This window comes from Euprymna scolopes, chromosome 20 (assembly GCF_053919585.1).
Source record: "Euprymna scolopes isolate OS-2025 chromosome 20, ASM5391958v1, whole genome shotgun sequence".
Classification (NCBI taxonomy): Eukaryota; Metazoa; Mollusca; class Cephalopoda; order Sepiida; family Sepiolidae; genus Euprymna; species Euprymna scolopes.
The window spans coordinates 39,559,922-39,583,107 of NC_136501.1; the positions used below are offsets into that span (position 1 = coordinate 39,559,922).

The following is a 23,186-nucleotide window of genomic DNA, read 5'->3' on the forward strand; positions in this document are numbered from 1 at the left end:
AGGAGAGTCTGGTGAGCTTTCATATTCCTGTTGGCAGTTGGGTGTCACTAGCGTATGATCGCAAGCGGTGGAGGACACTGATATACAAGGGTGCAGAACACTTTGAAGCAGCCAAAATAGACCGAGCGAAGCTTAAGAGAACATGTAGGAAATGCCAAACCTTGCCGCCCAACCATGGAGATCTCTGGATCTGTAAGGTGTGTGATCGGGCTCTGTTGTCTAAGGCAGGTTTTGTTAATCACATGAAAGCCCACGATAATACAGGTTCCGCTGCTGTTAGTTTCATACAAATAAGTGAACGTTTTCAGTGTCATGTCTGCTTGAGGCTGTTCAAGTCGCTAGCAAGGCTAAAAAGTCATATTCGGGCACATGGATTTTAGTGACTGAGGGAATGGCTCTCGTCTGACAAGACGTTGCAATCATCATTATCATATAATATAAGGACTATCCACTTATCTAGTGTTTCCTTTTCAGATTAAATATGTTTTTAACTCATTTCAAAGTGTTTTTTAACATGTTTTATTCACTGTTTGCTCGTATATATATATATATATATATATATATATATATATATATATATATATATATATATATATATATATATATACTGAGTTAGTTACTGACCACGGTTTCATTTTCTAGAACTCATTTTTCTTTTACTTCAGTTAGTTTTATGAGATCACGGGGCTCCCTCCTGGAGCTCACAATTTTCATTACGATTTAATTTTTTTTTTACATAGAGTACACCACTTATCAAGGCCTAATGGCCACTCGGGGATAAGGGTTATTGTGTGTACAGCACTCAATGGGATAGTGTAGCAATAGTATTGGAAAATTGATAAGGTGTCATTACTTAGGGGAACAGTTCAATATCCGAGGGTTGTTTTAAGAATCGATGCCGTCCCCTTATTGGCTGCTATCTGTAATTCGTTACAGCTCGGTCTTCCTGGGATTGCTTCTAAGTATTTCTGAAAAAATACTCATTTGTTAGGCCAGTTTCTACTAACACAAACGGTATAATGTTTATTTCTTTCAGAGACCATGCCGTGTTTAGATAATTTTTTAGGTCCTGATATTTTGTTATCTTTTCCTGTTCAGCTCTATTAAGACCGAAGTCATTTGAGACTGTGACATCGATAATGTAGGCAGTTCTTTCTGGCTTGTTCCATATTACAATGTCTGGCTTGATGGCCTTGTCTTTTATGCATCTTCCCGCCTGTATGTCTTTGTCACTATTCCTTTTGATGTTATCGGTTGTGATTAATGTTACCAAATGTTCGATGATCTGTTAAGTAGTATCTCTTTATGTATCTTCCAATGGAAATATTTACATACTTTATAAAGACCATCTGCCAATAAGATTCGGCATCCAGATATTAGGTGGCTTTGGCTCTCAATTGCTGAGTGTCAAAACCTACACTGGCCGTTTGCTTCTAGGCCAGCCATTTTTAAAAATCCATTTATGAGTAAGCGATTATCTTAACTGGCCGAAATTAGTCTTTCTTCATCAAATCGAAGTCTACCACTCTTGAACAATTGGAGCGGAGTATCCCTGTCTATATATTCCTTGTTAAGCTGTTCCATGAACGTTTCTGCTCTTTTATGTTGTTCCCATCCTTGTTTTCTTCTGTTTATCATTTTTTTTTTTTTTACTTCAGTCGAAGTTCTCAGAAATCAAGATGCCCACTACCTTGGGCTAACACTTGAATTCTATATGAGGTACATAGATATTCTATTGTTCCATTAAACTTCTTTATCTCTCAACCACTGAGTTAGTAAAGAAATTGAGAATATCATTTTTCTCTCCCCAATTAACCATTTTCATATGTTTTAGTATATCTTTCGTTTCAGTCTCTTGGTTTTACTGGATTCCAGGACAAGAATTCATCTAGTCTGGTGGAGTATTCGGGTTCGTTCTATTACTTGAGGTAACATCACTTGGAGAAGGTGCACCATTCCTCGTAAAAGCAAATGTGGGGTAGCAATAGAAAGGAGATATTATTTGGGCTGCGAATACTATGTGATTTTGTATATAAGGTCAGAGTTTACTTCTAAGAAAAGTATTCTCATGTCAGGTTGTTTTGCCAAAACCCTATACAGAGAGACCTTAAACTCTCGAGGATAGTGTCTAGTGGGCCTTCAAGTTCTCTCTAGTAGCCATTCAAGTTCTCTCCAATAGGCATTCAAGTTCTCTCAGTATGATAGACGTAGTGATATTCGATATTGAGACCAGTTATTGGCATTCCACGTCCTTAAGATTTATATGGTATAAAACAAAATTATCTACGAGCCTATGTTATATAAAGTGTATATTAAATTAACTAAATTATATATTTCTTACTTTGAAAAAAGAATGTGAATACGCGATGCATGAAATGCGACATGTAAGCGAAATTTTCTATACATGAAAGGCTTTCTCTTTGGAATATACAACTCGTCAAAGATCCAATATTTACCCTTTTATTAAAACGACCATGATGCTACTGGTGATGAGGCGGCTTGCTTTTAAGATAATGGCAGTAAAAAAAAACTGCAGAGACAAATGGAAAGGCATAAGTGCTGATGGATATGAAGGCAGGTCAACTTTTAAAAGATCTGCCTACGCATCGTAAAGTCAGCCATTAAAAGGTGATATTAATCTTGGATTTTAACTTTGTTGGTTTATTTCATATTTTATTTATTACATATCTTTTAGGCATCTCTTTTCTTAACCAACAATATCATTGGAAACTGTATTAGATCAAAATCTTAGAAACAAGCACACATACATGGACACACTTTTATGATAAGCTTTCATGTTGGCAAATTCCAAATTAAAGACTGTTAAATAAAAACATATCTGAACTGTTCTGTGGGGCACCTGAAATGTATTTTTCGCTTTTCTGCAATTAATCGTCATTTTAGTTTTTCTATTTTTTCTGTACTCCATATTTTTCTTATTATTGTAAATCATCCTGCCTTATTAATTTCTAAAGCTGTTTCCGGTTTGGTATAAGACACTGTTTCTGTTACTAGATATTGCTCTCTGAAGATATTGGCCTTCTGGTCCATAAAAGAATTATGTTATTTTTTATCCCTCATATTCATATTTCTATTTGGAAAAAAAAAAAAACTCAATCATGTTCCACAACGTCAAAAAACAAAAAGAAATACATTTTTTTCTAAAAACAACTAATAAAATCATAATGACTAAATATTTGAATATATAAAGAACTTGAAGTTTTTATTTTTCAAAATTACGGGTTTCGGCATTAAATTACTCTTAAAGGGTTGATGTTCCGTAAACCAAAATCAACCAAACAAAACCAAACATCATGAATAAGTATTTAAATATATAAAAACTCAATGAATAAACTATATTTTAAAACTATTAAAATTACTGAAATTGGCATTAAATAACTGCAAAATGGTTTATATGCTGTAAATAAACAACCAAATATACTTGATTTTAGAAATACAATTCTATGATTAAAGTTCTGCAATTTTTAGATGATGGTTGATTGTTTATATTACCTTATTAATCAGACTATTGTTCTCACCTTAAGTGTTATTTGTGTAACATATTGATCGATTTGGCCTTCGACTGTCTTCAGTTATGTTTCTTCTTGTCAACCAATTTTTTCAGACAAACGAAACCACAGCCACAAAACAGAAACTAACTCCAAACGAAACGTGGCGAAATCATACTCAAGATGAGAACAGTAGTTCGCCGAATCCACATAATATTCATGCTAATTTATACTTAGCTCATTAGCGTGTCAGTAAATTATACAACCCTGTTTAATTACGTTCGCTGATTAGAAACCGTCCAGTAAGATGAGAATCCAGCTTTTGTAGTTGTCAGCACTTTCTTTTAATGAGGTTCCAGCAATTGAAGGCCGCTTTCTGTCAGTAATTTGCAAACAACTGGCCTGGATTACAACCTTCTCTATTGTTAGGTGACCTTCCGCTTTGTCTATTCATACAAAATTGACTTATTTGAAAACAAAGCAGGTTTACAACTTAGTTCAAATTACTATATCGCATGTATTTCCAATGATGATTTTAGGCATATTTACGGTATCCCTTCGTTTTGAACTAAAGAGTTCTACGTGACCTTGCAAGGACGATCATCGTTTATGAATATATATATATATATATATATATATATATATATATATATATATATATATATATATATATATAAGCACTTTGTCTCTGTGTGTGTCTGTGTGTGTGAGAGTTCCTTCCCTATTAATCGGTTGGGCCCATTTTTTTTTAATTCCATACAAATGTAATGTATGTGTCTGGTAGTTTTCTAAGATAGGTTTTGTATCGGAATGCCCCTGATAAGTATAAAAATCGACGATTAAAACATTCGATTAAAGAGGGAACAGTCTGATTTTGACAGAAATTAACATTCCGATGCAACCACATCACAAGAGCATTTGAGATGTTTTATCACTGCACACGCAAGGGCCTTGGCGTATAAAACTAAAAGTACGTTTTTTGATAAGACAGTTGCGCGTTCGAAATGAATGCTTCTGTTTAGAGAATAACCAAACCATAAGACTTGATTTTTCATTTCAAACTTTAATTCAAGACATTATATAAAAATAATTTTAGAAAATCAACCAGAGTTTCTCTACAGTGCAATGTAAACTACAATATATTGTGGAGTAAATCACTGGGGGTAGACAACTGCAGCTTCCTCCCGATGCATATTGGTGAGTTCCCGTCTGGACTAAACAATAATCGATTTGAAAATGGACAATTTAACCAATTTTGCTGACAATAAAATATTGGAAGTGTAGAACATTCGTTGATCGTAATTCAATCCCGGGCACGTCGGATTTCCCTGATAGTATTAGTTAGCTTTACGTATTCGCCACTTTAAATGAAACCAACATCTATATAATATTCTACTTGTTCTTTCCTTAGTCTGTATGTTATGCTTTTTTTTTTTACAAGGAAGTCACCACTTATCACTCGGGGATAAGGGTTATTGCGTGTACAGTAATCAATGGGACAATATCGTAGTAATCGCTAGTAATGGAGATCTGATAAAGTGTCTTACTTAAGGGAGCGGTTCAACAGGAACTTGTTTATGTTGGACTTGAAGACATCCAAGTTGTAGTCAGCTTTGAAAAAGTTATATACAATTTTTAAAATCCAAACACTTTCATAACGGCTAAATTCGTACATTTGGCTTTCAAAAGGTTTATCTGGCGCCCACCATTGACGTTCCCTCGTTTTTGAATATCGTTATGATAATATATGACCATTGCTGTAATAGTGGGAAAAAAATTCTCGTAGTAATTTCGACCTGCAGCGGTTCTTCAGTGAAGAATGTCAGCGAAACCTTACGTAATGAATATTATCTGCCAAAAGGTGCTGAACTGAAGCAGTAAATTAAAGATGGTTTATTACAATATGATTTCATTATTTGTATTGAACTATATAGCATAATATTACTTTATAAGTATTTATTAGTATTATTAATTTTAATATTATTAGTAGTATTATTAATTTTATATCTCATTATGTCAGTTCTATATTTTAAATACAGTAGGTACTGTTTTAATAGAAATGTTAATAAACTTATATTCGCTGCATGTTATTAGTTTTCCTGTTCAAAAATCTAATTTTGGCGCTATCTAAAAATATATCAGCTCATCAAAACAGTCACTTTAATGTCCAGATACGAACTTTGAAAAGAAAATGGCAAATGTTTTGATCATATAACGTCATAAACGGAGAGAAAAAGAGTAAGAGAGAGCATTTCCCTCATTTTCTCTGCTCGCAAGAATTCTAGTGAGCGGCGTTAGTGTTCTTGAAATGATTTTAAGTAAGTTATTCGTTTTTTTATTAAATAACATTGAGTTAATGCTATTAATGTCGAAAATATATTGCATATATGTATACAAAATTACATAATAAAATTACAAGTAAATAGTATTAAACATAAATGAAATTGTAACTGTTTTAAAATATGTACGCACAAAATCTGCAATACATAACTGCTGCATTGTTGATTTAAATAACAATAGCTCGTGTTGCTGGTAATATAGACGTTGTATGATAAAAAAACTCGCATTTACAAATTGATGTATATATATATATATATATATATATATATATAAATCAAATTGATGTATATATATATAAATCAAATTGATGTATATATATATATATATATATATATATATTCATGGTAAACAACTGATGATCCCTTGAAAAATTTTAAAAAATTGGTATTATAGTAAATTTGAGAGAGTTGATGCAGTGATTGCAGGTGATTAAATGACTTACTGACTAGATGTTTTTTTTAACGAATGATAAAAAATAATTTTTTGTATGGTTTCAAATATTAAAAACTTCAAAGACTATATATATATATATACTGTTAAAAGTCCACGTATGCTTCTAGGATAGTGATTTAAAGGTTATGAGGATTTTTCGAAACGATGTTACTTTTTGTATTTAATAGTATTAATGTTATTTTTTATATTTCAAGCGGACCTCGTCTCTTGGTCACAAAAATGTATCGACGGAATAAAATGTACATAAATATACAAAAATGTTGTGTTACAATGAAAGGCTGTTCCCTTTCCATGTAAATAAGAAGAGTATTAAATAAGCGAAAATGAGATAAGGATAAGCCGAGACTTGAACCTTGTAAGCAAAGTTAAGAATTGGAATGTTAAAATTTAGCTATTGTTAGATTTAATTAGAAATAGTTAGATATTGTTTATATCGTAAAAAGAAGTGGTTGTTCATTCTGTTTCGAATCAGAGTGTTAAAACGGCCAACCAAAAAAGAATGAACAATACAAGTTAAAAATATATTGTTAAAAATAGGTTAGAGTCATATGTTGAGAGTTCTTTTGTTGTCAAAAGCGTGTGCATAGCCACGTGAATTGGTCACGTTTGGAAAACCCACTTCTGACGTCATAACGAAGGGGGGATCTCAATATACGAGCTAGAGTTAGTCAGATGAGAGGGTTGCAGAGTCGGTAGTTGAAGAGTTGAGAGCAGTTGAGTTGGGTTGAGTTGGAGTCAGAGTCCTTTGGAAGCGAAGGAAAGAACATTAAACTACGTAGATCCCAAATTTGAATTCCTGACGTCATCAGCATTCGACCGGTCCAATGAATAAAGAATCATTTATGTGTTTTTGTAAAAATGTTGTCATGCGCCATCTTTAAACACTCAAAAGGTAATTTGTTAAACATCTTGTAATGAACATTGTGTAACCCTTCAAGGATTATGTATCTCCCCCCCTCTGTGTTAAGAACTTGTATACATCTCCAGTCAGTATATATATATGAAGTCCCAAGCATCCACAGAACTGTATAAATGTTACTCTCTCCCTCTCATCACTATCGTCATGTCTGTTATATGCAGTGTCTCAATATGAATACCCCGATATCTCTTTAATATGTAGTCCTATGCAACAGTTGTATAAATATGTCGATACAATAACTTTGGGATATTTATCTCGTTATTAACGATGCTTACATGTTTTAAATTGGTGGGCATGTGCGAGGCAACACTGACCTTTTACGTAAATCCAGATGACAAGAACATTCTAAAATATTTACATAATGTTATATCGTTCATAATTTTAGAATGATATAATCCTTACGTTTTCGAAAAACATATTTGTCTCTGTCACTATCTCTATCTCTACTGTTATATAGAAGTTACTTTGTGTGTGAGGGTTTTTGTCCTTATAGGTTCTGAAACTTCTGCAATTTTCACATGAAGCTAATTTTTAAAAAAATTCTGACCGTATTTTTATATATGTTTTGTACAGAAATTCGTCTGGTAAGTATTGGAAATCGAAAAAATCCGATCTTAAAAATAGTCTTTCTTCTCTTATAGATAAAAAGGATTTTTACAGGGGAATATTTACGTTACACCGTTAATTTACGTGACTATTTACGTTACACCGTTAATTTACGTTACACCGATGTAACGTGAAATATACCCCTCTAAAAATGTATATATCTATAAAAGAAGAAAGATAATTTTTAGATCGCCAAGCCCAAACATCAGCTGAGGTGATATTGTAAACAAACACAGACGGAATTTGATAAACAACATCGTAATTATTTTATTATAATTTTTTTGGAATAAGCCCACCGTGCAAATTATTTTTCGTAATATATACTAATCAAGAAAGGGTTGATTCTATAAAAATACGTACGCAATCGGCATAAATTAAAATACTATGTTAAAGCCGGGTCTACTAGTATTTTTTAAACAATGAGCCACTGAAAACCTCATGGAAAAAATAAAAACCTTTTTACGTTAATCTAAACAAATAGTATCGATACATGATGAAATGTACATAAGAATGTACAATAAGAATTTTGTATGGAATAATTTGACGTCAAATGAAATAACATCAAATTTAAATTTGGATAGGAAAACAAGTGGATAAGATTCAATTAGATGCGTTTAATTGTAGATCGGCATCCGAAGAGACAAGTGGGAAGGATCAGACAACACATTTCTATTAGTTAGCCTGTTACGAAGAACGTCTGATAGACACATGTGTAGCAATTAAAATGTCACATTTTCCTTCTCTGTTCCCTTCTCTCTCTACTTCTCTTTCCCTGTTTTTCTCCTTATCTTTCTCTCTGGATAAAGATGTTGGATTGCAGTTAACAAATAGTGATTGTGGTTCAAAGTTTAAATAGTTGGATCGGCGGTACAGATATATTAGTCCAATTGATGATTCTCAGGGAACATGAAACATGCATACACACACACACACATACATACATATGACTACTTAATTTTATCACATAAATTAATATATGAAAATATAATTTCATGCGTAAATATTTAGTATTTACTTTAACAGTGCTTAATACATAGGTAGAGCTATGTAGTAAGCTATAAAAATATATATTATATGGAAATTAATCTACACAGAATATTCCGCGTTTCATTCTCGTTTATAGCCATAAAAAGAATGTATCACTGCTCTAGACAAGCACACATCGCAAGCCGAGTCGAACCTAAAACCATCTGCTTAATAACGGGACGAGTGTCATTGATAACTTTTATGCCTATGTTTTTATATAAACACTAGCTGAAGTACCCGGCTTTTCCAGGTTGTATTTGATATATGTGAATATTACGTCCTCATACATAATTATCTTAGTGATTTTACGAAGCATTGTTTAATAACGTATTCTTTTTCCATATCTCTCATGAGCAACAGGTACGTTTTATTTTATAGAGATCACACCAGTAGCACTAATTCTCTTTTCTAGTTTAATCTTTTATCTTTTAGCCCTCCTTCTTTCGAAATATAATGCAAGAATCTACAGTTTAATACGATAGCGCTTTTGATTTCGCTTGCAGTAAAATACGTTTAAATATATTTGAAACCATGCAGATATTCGCATTTATTAATACGAAAATAGGATGGCAAAAGTTTTAAAAAAAAATGACTTAGTGCCATCAGCTAGAATCGAAAAGAAAATATTTCGCGACCTAGCCGCGTGCTCTACTGATCGAGAAAACGGTAATAAAGTCTAAATATAAACACACTTGAAATAGTAAATTTTATGTTTTCACGCGCAGAAAGAAGTATAAACATGTCAGCTAGTTGAAAACAACATTTCGCATATGAACATGCCTATATGTGTCCGTATGTTTTATTCATAAGCCCAAGCAAAGATTTTACTCGTTATAAACCATCCTTTGTGTATAATTACTATTTCTTGTTAATTTCAGTGTTATGTGACTAGTATTTTAAGAGTTTACCTGTTAAATGTTTACACACACATACATCTACTGCTTTATATATCTAGATAGATTAACTACTACAATTTAAAATGATAGCATTTGACAATAATTTGCAGGTGGTTAGATATATAGGAATGTCAACAGTTATTTGTCCCGAAGTTGTCAGTCCATACAAACTTTTAAAAGCATTTTATACAAGAAAGATCTCGGTAAACAGCTCGCCACTATAAATGCTGTTTCTGGCAAGTATTTATTCACATTATATTTGCCGATGATTATATGGAAACCACTTTCGCCCCAGGGAAACAATTTTGTGAAAACGTATTCCATAGATGAGAGATTCTGGGAAAGTAAGTCTGCTCATTGAAATATCGTTTAATGTTATTTTTCTTTTTTGTGTATCTTTGAAGCGCGTGGTCATACAGCCGTTTCCCAACTTTTTACGCAGTCTTTTGCATAATTGCTTTTTAAAGTCTTTCAAGTTGCACTGGTTGGGTAGTAGAGGCAGACAAGGTAATTCTAAACTTGTATAATCATGAAGACTATGACAAGAGAATATTCTTATCATTGTTTTGGCTCTCGAGTATATATCCGGCACAATTAGACACAGTTAATCAATCGAGAACCATATCACTCTATCTAAAAATGTATAACATATTAACTGATATACACTCGAAAGTCAAAATAATGAAAAGAATATTCTCTTGTCATGGCCCTAATATCATCTACCTTACAGTCGCGGATGATTGGATATGTTTTGTAGACCCCATCAGGTTATATCAATTTTTCATCGTCCTATTCTCTTTCTCATGCGGTTGAGTGTTTTGATGTTGCGAACAGAAGCTAGGAAACATTTTTCCAGTAGTGGTAAAAAGAGGATTTCTTGCCATAAATGTTTTACAAGAAGAACCAGAAATTGAAGCTCATTCGAAAACTTTCAGTGAAAGTTGCGTAAAATAATGGTCATTTTAAACTATCGTGTAAGTAAATTACACAAAAGCCTTTTCCTTTATTAAATCCATTAATATTTTAACAATTTTACAGTTTTATAATAACAATTCCCTTGTTCTTTATTGTTAGCTAAATATATTTTAATGAATACAACGAATGGTCTTTTTTAAATGTGCTCATGCAGACGTGGAACAATTAAATCTATTAAGATTTAATTTAATTAAGATTTGATTTAATTAAGATTTAATTTAATTAAGAGTGTTTTTAACTGAGTAAATCAACAACAGGAATAGAATCCTATTTATGATGCTATATTCGATTTTGAAACGATTCATTTAAAAACGTGTGAAGTCAACATATTTTGTCCACAACATCAGATAATCACCAAATACATTTTTAGCATCCCCCCTTGATAATCGGATGATCTATATTTTATGTGCGTGCAAGTTGATAACGTACACACAGAGAAGGCACGCACATATATCTTCTCTACTATTATATCAAAGGAACTTCATGTGTTTGTGTGTCTGTGTGTATGTGAATTCCTTCCCTATGAACTTCAAAACAGCTGGGCCGATTTTTATGAAATTTTACACAAAGGTACTTTATGTGCTTCACAGTGTTCTGCGATTGATTTTGTGTCGGAATGTCTCCGATAAGTATCGATAATCGAAATAATCCGATGAAGAAATGGGCAAGCAATTTTAACTAAAGTTAGCATCTTACACAATCAAATATCACAAGTGCATTTGAGAAGTTTAATAGGATCTTTGATATGACAAAAGCGCGTTCGAAGCGAATGTTTCTATTTCGAGCCGAATTGAAGCATGATAGTTTACTTTTGCATTTTAAACTTTAATGCAAGCCATTATATATAAAAATAATGTTATAAAATCAACAGTACGTTCTGTACAGTGCAATGTAGATTACAATATAGTGTGAACGTAGTCACCGTGAAATGCATTTGTAAGCTTACTCCAGATGCATCGTGATGGGTCACTAATTAAATCAGGCAATCAATCGATTTGAGTGAAATTCAATCCCGAGCCACTTCGTGTCACCCTGTTAGTTATTACATAACATAGGCAATCAATCGATTTGATTGGAAAAATGGCTATTTCATCGATTTCGATGACGAAAACATGGGAGTGTAAAACATTCGTTGGTCGTCATTCAATCCCAGGCAACTTCGTTCACCCTGCTTGTTATTACATAAAATGGTCCCTACAAATATTGTATGAATTCCATCTTGATCTCTCATAGAATTAACTCTAGCAATCAATATTACCGACAAGTGTGCTGATAAAAATTAAAGTAACATTAAAAGTTGATTGCAGCATTCGAACGCACATGATGCAATCAACTTTCAATATTATATCTGAAGCATTTGAAACTTTTCGTTATGAATTGCATGTCATGTCAAACAAAATTATTTAAATTCTCTAAAATGAAAAAAAAAGGCATTAATAATAACAATTGTAATGTCAAATATTGATTTATTGGGCGCCAAGCCAAAACGTTACTATCAGAGATTCAAATCCAACACAATTTAAAAATAATCTATGTTCATTGCGCTACTAATTAAATATTACGTTTAACACTTCTTTTCTTCCTTCTTTTTGTGTCATACTTTAATTGGTTGGAGAAGTATGCGAATATAGTCATCATCATAATATCATAATATCGTGCGAATCCAAATGTTGTACTGTTGGCATTGGTTTTCCCGACAATTTTATAGTCAGAATTCTTTCTAAAAGGACATACGCGAAGGACCATGACAAAGTTGCAAACATTTTAAGTTAAACTGCTTTCGTAGAAGTAATTGGACTGATACTTGGAACACCCATGGTGCCAGTCCGTGTCTTAAACCACTAGGAAATCGTTACCTCCCAAAGTTGAGAAGAAAGTTCTTGCGGAATTTTATATTTAGATTTCAAATGGCATATTTTCGAATAAGTTTTCGTTATAATACCTTTACTTTATATATCATTTTAAAGAGCGTTTTCCGCTCTATCTAATCGTTTTAATTACAATCGTTTTAATACAACCATGTCTTCTTTTCAAAATGTTGAATACAGGATGAAAAAAAGCAAATTCGCCAAATGTTCTCATTTCAATTCAAGCTAAGCCGAAAAGCTAATGAAACAGCTCGCGATATAAACGGAGCGTTTGACCCACTTCGGGTCCAGATCAAAGTGTAGTATCTGTTTTCCAGATCTACACTTCAGTTTCTTGTTCTCTGTCAGTGGAGGAGAAATCTCTCACGACTGAGACAATTTTTATTTTTTATTTTTTATTCAGCTTTATATTATATATATATATATATATATATATATATATATATATATATATATATATATCTGAACGTCCCTGTGTGTGTCTGGTCACGAATAGGCTCCTATATGGTTGACTATTATAGAAAACTGATCACATATAATAATAGAAGATGTATCGAGACACCGAAATGTGTACTTTTGGTCTGGCATAATGATGATTCATTAAAATTGTGGGGTCTGCGTACGCGCCTGGTCCACAAAGTATGGAAATAAAAAATTTAGAAATTAAAAAAACGTTTACAAGTGTTTTTGATATAGACGTACATAATAATTTCTTGGCCTTTTGGTCAAGATCAAAGTGTAGTATCTGTTCTGCAGATGCTGCACTTCCATTTCTTGTTCTCTTTCGGTGGAGGGGAAATCCTTCACGACTGAGACAATTTTTATTTTTGTACCTTTTCTCCACGTTAAAAAACGACCGTGGTGTCTAACTCTGTCCCGTGGGGAGGCATAGTAAATAGGTACATAATAATACTTTGATAAGCATGTTTTAACTTAAATAGGAATGGTATAATAAAAGTGTGGGGTCTGCGTTCGTGCCTGGCTTCCATAGAATGGAAATAGGTACAAACTTTAATAAAGACTTTTCATATCTATCGGCGTAAGTATATTTTGATAATTATGTTTCAGTTTGAATAAATATGGTATAATAAAATTATGGGTCTTCGTTCGCGCTTGACCTCCATAGAATTGAAATATGTCACAAAGTTTAACAAGGTTTTTTAATATAGATCCACAGAATATTGTGATAAGTGTTTCAGTGTGAACATGTATGGTATGATAAATTATGGGGTTTATCTATTTTATTTTTACTTTCATCATATTTTGCTTTGGTTTTGATACCCCTAAATTCGAAGCAATCTCTTTACAACCCTTCCTTTTCATAACCTATTATGCTTTCATAAATTAGAGTCCATTTTCTGTAGGCTATTTTTTAACACAGTCGACGACGGTTACTTTTGCTAGTATATATATATATATATATATATATATATATATATATATATATATATATATATATAAATAGGTTGTAGTTTGCTTGAAGCATTGTTGAAGAAAATTATAAAATAAAATTAAAAGCCAAGAACAATGCGAGATTTTTTTTTATATAGAGTAAAATTAAATGCAAACAAAAGAAATAAATTTCTTTTTTTTTGTTGTTTGTTTTTTCTTTTTCACACAAATTTTAACTCTAAACAACAGTAATTTTTTTTTTCTGTTGTATTCAATGGTGTTGTAAATCTCAATATATTTCAGACTTATTAGTCCATTTTCAAGAGAAGACAGCTGTCTTCTCTTGAAAATGGACTAATAAGTCTGAAATATATTGAGATTTACAACACCATTGAATACAACAGAAAAAAAAAATTACTGTTGTTTAGAGTTAAAATTTGTGTGAAAAAGAAAAAACAAACAACAAAAAAAAAGAAATTTATTTCTTTTGTTTGCATTTAATTTTACTCTATATAAAAAAAAAATCTCGCATTGTTCTTGGCTTTTAATTTTATCTTATATATATATGTATATATATATATATATATATATATATATATATATATATAAGTCAGAAAAGCATTTCATTCAAGGCATGAAAATTGTTAAACAAAATGTTTTTACTATAGGTTTTAAAAATAAAGGTACAAATAAAGGTGAAATTTATTTATCTTCAAAGTGCACTTTTATAAATTTTTAAAAAGTAAGGTATAAAAATTTAATTTAAATTTAATCCAAAACTTACCTTGAATTTATTTTATGTAATGCGCATTCTGTTGCACTTAAAAAAAATCATTGAAAATTTTATATCTATGTCATTAATTGCTAGATGAAAGGTAGTGTTTTTAATGTGCACCAAAATGTACATCACATAAAATAAATCCAAGGTCATTTTTTGATTCAATTTACATTAAATTTTTATCCCTAACTTTGTAAAATTTATAAAAGTGTACATAACGAGAAAAATAGAGATGAAAATTTCAAAATTGTATAACTGGTTACGATCAATAGTAGTCCTCGCCAGCGAAAGTCTTTGTTATTATTATTATTATTATTATTATTATTATTATTATTATTATTATTATTATTATTATTATTATTATTATCATTTAAAACATTTTGTGTCTTGCTCTTTCGAGCGAAGACGAATAGACATATATGCATTGTGATAGCCTTCTAAATCTCTACTGCATATATATATATATATATATATATATATATATATATATATATATGTGTGTGTGTGTGTGTGTGTGTGTGTGTGTGTGTGTAACATCTGCGCAGGAGCTACACAGAGCTCTTTTCTTTTCCTGTAACCTCTTTTCCACAGAAGAGACGTTGCTAGCATGTCTTTGATCTATCGTTATGTACGTGGTACGTGGTTTGAGCACCAAACTCTGGTCCCCCTCTTGCCAAATTTTTACAAAATACCTCGTCTACTTACATCCACTATCACCCGTTTCCCCCATTCTATACCTGTGCCTAAATCTTAACATGGATTCCACGAACACAGCTGTTTCCCCCTAGAACTTCCCGTCTCTGGAAGTCTGTTTCACTGGACTGCTTGCTAGATGACTACAATATGGTCGTGTTCAAGTCCAATTTAAGCAAGTTCTTTCTGAGGCGCCCCATTAACTTATCAAATTATACCAAATTCCTACTAATAACTGTTGTCCAGATAACTACATTCTACTCATACGCCCTTATCCTTGAGAGACCCTGGAGCCTTGATTAGTGGCGACTCTATTTTACACACACACACACACACACACACACACACACACACACACACACACACACACACACACACACACACACACATATATATATATACATACATACATCTCTCTCTCTCTTATATATATATATACATACATCTCTCTCTTATATATATATATATATATATATATATATATATATATATATATATATCCCGTGCAGCTGAAAAGCACTATCCTGAAACTATACTTCATTTTTATGTTCAATTGCGTTTACCATACTATTTCAGATGTACTTTTTTCCAGTGAACAATTCAGTGTGTAGTGCAATATCTGGTCTGTTGTCATAACAATTCCATTCCTTTTACTTTTCTTTTCGCGATTTAATATTTGTTTCATTGTGATATCATCAACCTGGGTATTTTCTCCTCCATATTTTGAAGCTGTTGTTACATGTATTTACTCCTCTCTCTCCATCTCTCTCTCTCGCTATATATATATATATATATATATATATATATATATATATATATATATATATATAGGGTGGAACGATAAAATTATCTCTCTTGAAAAGAGATGATCCCATTTCCGTTTGAAGAAAATCAGTTTTCTTTTTTTGTTGTAGACCATCTACTAGCTGACCAGTTGCTTACAAATCCAAAGAGCGATAGGCGCCATCTGTCATGTCTGAAAGTGACACAATGTTCAACGAGCTAGCAGACCCTGGGTATAGCAGCGGGACCAAGGCTTGGCTTCAGAAGGAGTGTTTAGATATTGTATCTTTCTCTCACTGGCGCTCATCCTCCCCTGACTTGAACCTGCTGGAATACTTCGTTTAATCATAGGTCGAGAGCATCACCAACATGAGCTCCCACAACACTAAAACCATCCTGATCGCCGCCATCCGCCGAGTATTCATAGAGCTCCCGCCGGCGCTTGTAAAAAAGGCATGCTCCCCGTACCGGACCCATACCGAGGAGGTGATTGAGGCTGAAAGCGGCTACATTGAATAGATGTCAGCCCTACTACATAATCAAGTTACCTGAATTGATTACTTCAATAAATGTTTTAAAATAAAGCTGTAGTGTTGTTTCTTTTATTTATGGCGACAAATTTATCGTTTCACCCTATATATATATATATATATATATATATATATATATATATATATATATGGCGAAACATTTATCGTTTCACCTTATATATATATATATATATATATATAATAAAATAAACAACACTACATATATATATATTAAATATATTATATATATATTAAATATATTATATATATAATATACTTAATATATATAATATATTTAATATATATAATATATTTAATATATATATATATATATATATATATAATTAAATGATAATTATTCATGCATGCCTAGAGAAATTAGTGTTTCATGCTTACGAAATCATCAGTGTAGAGTAATCATAAAACCATGAAATCATGTTAATCATGAAATTCGTGAAAGCCGCGAAGCCATCTTTTTCTCCATTTGCTGAACCTCTACCTCGGGTCCACTAAACAATAAACAATGTGTGTGTATGTGTTCCGCGCAGCTAGACTAGCACCTGTACGAAGCCGGGATAAAATCTACAACTATTTGTTTGATAATCAGCCACACTAGTAACTTGTTTACGCCATGGGCGCTGTTAGTCAGTGTTATCTGAATACTTTATGTAAACATTGTCAGCTGCTAGAGAATGAATGAAGAAAATAATAGTCCGAGGTGAAATATTAATACCAATCAATCTGATTGTTTGCTTAACTAAGTAAACTCTTCTAAGACATGAAAACTGTCACAAACCATACATCTTCACACATACACGCATTTAACCCGATGACGAGTATGAATCATGAACTTTTCTGAGTAGCTATCTTGCTATAAATATATTTTCATACTACGACTTGACTCTACTCATACAATGAGTAATGTTAAAGTAAATACTGAAAATATATTTACGAAATGTCAAAACATTGTTAATTCGCTTAACAGCAGAATAGCGTAACGGTTAGAGGTGTCGACTGGCGTTTGAGCGGTCAAGTTTCTATCCTGGCTTGAGGTAGTTGCTTGTCTAGCCGCCCTGCCGCGTTGTGATACAACGAAAGAGTACTGCATGTGGATGCTTATATATATATATATATATATATATATATATATATATATATAGAGAGAGAGAGAGAGAGAGAGAGAGAGAGAGAGATTTGAGCTGATTAATCGAAAATCAGGAAAATCGATACTTCTTGGGGTATCGGAATCGAAAACAATTTGTGTTTATTTTCCGATGCCAACAACGATTTTTCATACGTTGTTTACTCAAGTTCATTTTCGATTAATTTTGATGATAATAGAATGATAAATATTTAATGATTTAAAACTATCAGATAAATTAAAATCTGCATATCGCTGGAAAATCAATGTTTTACTTTTGCAAAAATATTTGTGGATTTACAGTTTTTTTTTAGGTAATCTGAACATTAAAAACAAACTCTATAACTAAATCTTAAGAGGATTTTAATAAATTGGAATCGAAATCTGTAATAGTATCAGAATCGGTAAATTTAGTAGAGAATCGGCGATTGTGACAGAATCAGGAAAATATTGGGATCGCCTCATCACTACTATATATATATATATATATATATATATATATATATATATATATATATATATATATATAAGTGAAAGTGTCTGTCTGTCTGTGTATCTGTGTATCTGTGTGTTTATATTTCCCTACGCAATAACTCTGTCAATTTTAAGTCTACAGACTTGAAATTTGATATACAGGGTACTGAGATTTGGTGAAAATCGATGTAATTAGTTTTCGGCCAGAAATTTGGCAATTAAGGGGTCAAAGTTCAACGATTTGACCTTTGAGAACTCTACCAAACTCCTCCAACAATTTTGGGTCTAAACACTTGAAATTTTAGATATTGATTCATTGGACATGGATCTAACTTAATAACTTGATTTGAGCCCAGGACAATAAATTTTAAGGGGTCATAATAGGGGTCAAAGTTAAAAAAATTGACTGTGTTTTTTTTGTTTTTTTGCTCAGCATACACCTCCAAACACCGGGGCAACACCGGGCACACATGCCAGTATGTATATAAAAGTAAAAATGTATGTCTGTCTTTTCTCTATGGTAGTTAAGAAAGACTATTATACAGATAGGCATTACTTTACATATTCACACTTTTTAATATATACATATGCACATAGCCTCATGAACAGTTCATAGGGCCCGAGTAAAAGCCGGGTGGAACTGATAGTCTATCTATATATCTATAAAAGTGAACGTGTCTGTCTGTCTGTCTTTGTACATTTCCCTACGTAATACCTCTGTCATTTTAGTCTACAGACTCGAAATTTGATATACCACTGTATACTGAGATTTGGGAAGATTTATGCGATCGGTTTTAGGCCAGAAATTTGGCTGCTAAGGGGTCAAAGTTCAACGATTTGACTTTTGAGAACTCTACCAAACTCCTCAAAATAATTTTGGGTCTAAACACTTGACATTTTAGATATAGGTTCCTTGGACATGGATCTAACTTAATAACCTGATTTGAGCACAAAACAATAAATTTTAAGGTGTCATAACCGGGGTCAAAGTTAAAAAAATTGACCATTTTTTCTCAGCATACACCTCCAAACACCCGGGCAACGCTGGGCACCCATGCTAGTATATATATATATATATATATATATATATATATATATATATATATATATATATATATATATATATATATATATATTGCCCGGTCGTAAAATGTGCATAAATATTTTATTTTAATTCATAAGAAACTGAGACGTGCATACGAGTATTATGTTTTTTCAAACAGTCTATTTACTGTAAGTAAAGATCGAAACCAAGACCTAAATACGATGACTTAAGTACGATAACCATTAGGCCAGCTTGACACGGCGATGACCCCCCCATGTACTAATTATTCAATTTTGACTCCTTGGCCGCCATTTTCCGGATTTAAAGTTTTCCACATGTCTTGATGTACTATATACCAAATTTCATGTGTGTCGTAGACTAAAAGAAATTCGTTAAGTATATTGGTTGAAAATTGCTCTCACTTGCACACACATTCTCACTATATATATATATATATATATATATATATATATACTAGAAGATGTTCCCAGTGTTGTTCAGTATTAAACGTTACGTTAAATTACTTATATAAAACGTAGCAAAAACACAAAAAAAAAAAGAACAGGAAGAAACTGAGACATGTACATGCGAGTATTATGGGGTTTTTTTTCCACACAATTCACTTTTTGTAAAGTAAAAAAAAAAAAATACATGAGCTATGATCGAAACAAAAACCTATAGACAGTGAGTCAAGTATGATAACTATTAAACCCGCTTGCTACGATCTCCATAAGGTGTTTTAAAAAATCCAATGACTTGCCATGTACCAATTTTTCAATTTCGACTCCTTAGCAGATATTTTTCCGGATGAAAACCGATTAAAATTTTTCCACATGTCTGACATGCCTGATTACCCTATATACTAAATTTCAAGGCTGTAGATTAAAAATTCGTTGAGTATATAGGTTGAGTAGTGTCTTTACACACACACACACTCACACACACACACACACACACATATATATATATAGTTTGTATGTGTGCACGTGTTTATGTACACGCGCATATCTGAGTCTGTGTGAATGTTTTGGCTAAGTGCCTACAATTAGAATCATTCCATTCTAAAATTGGGCAAAGTCTTATATTATTAAAATGCGAAAAAGATTGTGGAAAAAACCCTCAGAAATGGATGAAAATCGATGGCTGTTTTTATTGATTTTGAAGTAATATCGTAATTAAAGACTCCGATGACGCTAGCGTTGAATTCGTCATTGGATCTGAAAAAGAAAAAGAGAGTACATGGCCGATTGGTTGGGGCTGGCGTGAGTTTTGTTGGTGGCTGGATTGAGGAACGCTCGTGAAGCGATATTGGAATCAATCTATTCAAACTTAGTCTGGCGGACATTATTGAATGAGATTAGAAATATTTGATGAGGAAAGGGTCGTGCGAATGAACGATAAAAATTAATAGGACCATCGGATCACTTTGCTGCAAGCCATACCTATATTGCGATACATGTATGCACACGCAAACACGCATACACACACACACACACCTATATATTTTAATCTTGAAGAGAGAGAGAGAGAGAGAGAGAGAGTATTATGTGTACCTACTAACTCTTGGCAGATAAATTTTCGGCCAAAAACTAATTAACAAGCTTGCTGCATGTCTGAAAACCCTTTATGTAAAATTTCAAATGTTTAGACACAAAATTGGCTGAATAGTTTGTTAGAGATTGCAAAGGTAAAATCTTTTGCACTTTGCCTCTTTGGCAGCAAAATTTTCGGCAAAAAAAAAACGATTAAAAAGTTTTCCCCGTGTCTGAATACACTTTGTAAAGTTTCAAATGTTTAGACCAAAAATTGCCTGAGTAATTTGGTAGAGACCGAAGAGGTAAACTTTATTTTAACTTTGATTCCAATTCGGCCCTCTTAATAGTTATTGTTTTGGGATTAAATCAAATTGAAAAGCTGATCCATGTCTAAGAAACCTACATCTAAAAGTTCCAGTGTTTAAGACCCAAAATTGGAGGAGGAGTTTGGTAGAGTTTTCAAAAGTCATATCATTTAATTTTGATTCCTGACAGCCAAATTTCTGGTCAAAAGCCGATTTTAACAGATTTTTTCAAATCTCAATACCTCTTATGTCAAATCTCGAGTCTGTACACTGAAAAATAACAGAGTAGTTTATTAGGATAATGTACACACAGAGACACACACAAACAGATGATTTCACTTTTATTTATATATAGATTTATGTATTGTATAATTTTTAATTATTTATTTTTTATCTATTTTTAATTTGTTTATATGTTTTAATTCATTTATTCATATCTTTGTGTATATAAATATTTTAATATCCTTTCTCCGCCTATAAATTCCCTTCCGCTTATTTAAACTTTACTACGATAAGAGTAATTAATCTTATCAAAATCTTCTTTCAATAATCTGAAGAAGCTATTTAATAAAAGCTGTAGCCAAAACATGCATGCACATATGAGTCGATAATGTTTATACGAAGAAAAAATATGAAACTCCCGACACAATGCTCTACCTGTATAAGAGTCAAATACGGCCCAAGATGGAGCATTGCTGCAGCATCTACAGTTGAACTCCTCAGAGCACTATCTCTTGACAGTGTACAAAGTCGTCTTCGAAATTTAGTGGACGATGACTTTGTCAACCCGCTACTTCCTCTTGTTCACGCAAGTGACGTTGCAAGTGTCTCTACTCTATCAGTACGTCTATAGTAGATGTTCGACTGAACACTAATCTATGGCCGTTACTTGAAAAACTTAAAACATATACTCCAATAACTAAAACAACCGCCAACAAGAGCCCGAAACTAAATGAAAATTACATGAGCAGAATTTCTTTTATAGAGATTCCGGATGTATTGCACAATACCATTTGCCTGATTCCGAGAAGACTAGCATGGTCATCTTCAAGTCTAATGAAGATAAATTCTTATTGAGTAGTCTATTTAGATAATATAGCCCTGTCCAAGCTTCTCCGGGTCTGATCATATCTCACCAACACTTAGCCCTTATCTTTGAGTGTCTGCCGGGCCTTGATTAGTGGTGACCCTCAAAATAAAAATAAAAGAATCTCTTCGCACAGAAGGCACACTGCAAACAAAAAACATTACTAAGCCACCAAGAACAGTAAGAACCCTGTATAATGTGGAGCACATTCGAGAAGCTTTTATTTAGTATATGCTCGGAAAACATTCTGCTGCTGTTAGAATTAGTGTTCGTTCTACAAGGTGTAACTTATATGAAGAGCTTAACTTTGATCCATATAGATTAGTCATCACACAAAAGCTTCAGCGCAAGAACTATGAGAAAGAACTTTACTTTGCACGTTATATGGAAGAGATTTTCGATATAAATGGACCCCTCATTTTTCATCTGGACGAAACAATAAACCAACAGAATTGTCTCTATTGAAATCCCGAAGAACTGCCATTGCATAATAAAAAGATAACAGTATGGTGTGCTATAGGAAAAATGGAACTGATTGGACGTTAAGCTAATGCTGGGAATTATGTTAACTCAAAACTTTACATCTAGATTATCAATAATTTGTATCTGTTGATAAAAATAGTTGATAGTTGATAAAAAATCGAATTCCAATCCGACGTGTGTGGTTTCAGCATAATTGAGCGATAACACATACTGCCAAGAATTAAATGGACGTTCTACAACGAATTTTGAGCGAACCGCTTATTTTGAGATTTGCTGAAAATCTGTGTCTTTCCCGGTCCCCCGAATTGTTCAAATATATTGTGTGTGTGTGTGTGTGTGTGTGTGTGT

General features: G+C 32.5%; 1 long non-coding RNA gene and 1 pseudogene across 1 annotated transcript in view; one reads left to right on the top strand and one right to left on the bottom strand.

Annotated features, from left to right (window-relative positions):
- Nucleotides 1-23,186, bottom strand: part of LOC145241398 (uncharacterized) — a 312,540-nt gene that overhangs the window by 176,346 nt on the left and 113,008 nt on the right. The window lies entirely within an intron of this gene.
- On the top strand, nt 13,298-13,522 carry LOC145241782 (U2 spliceosomal RNA; annotated as a pseudogene).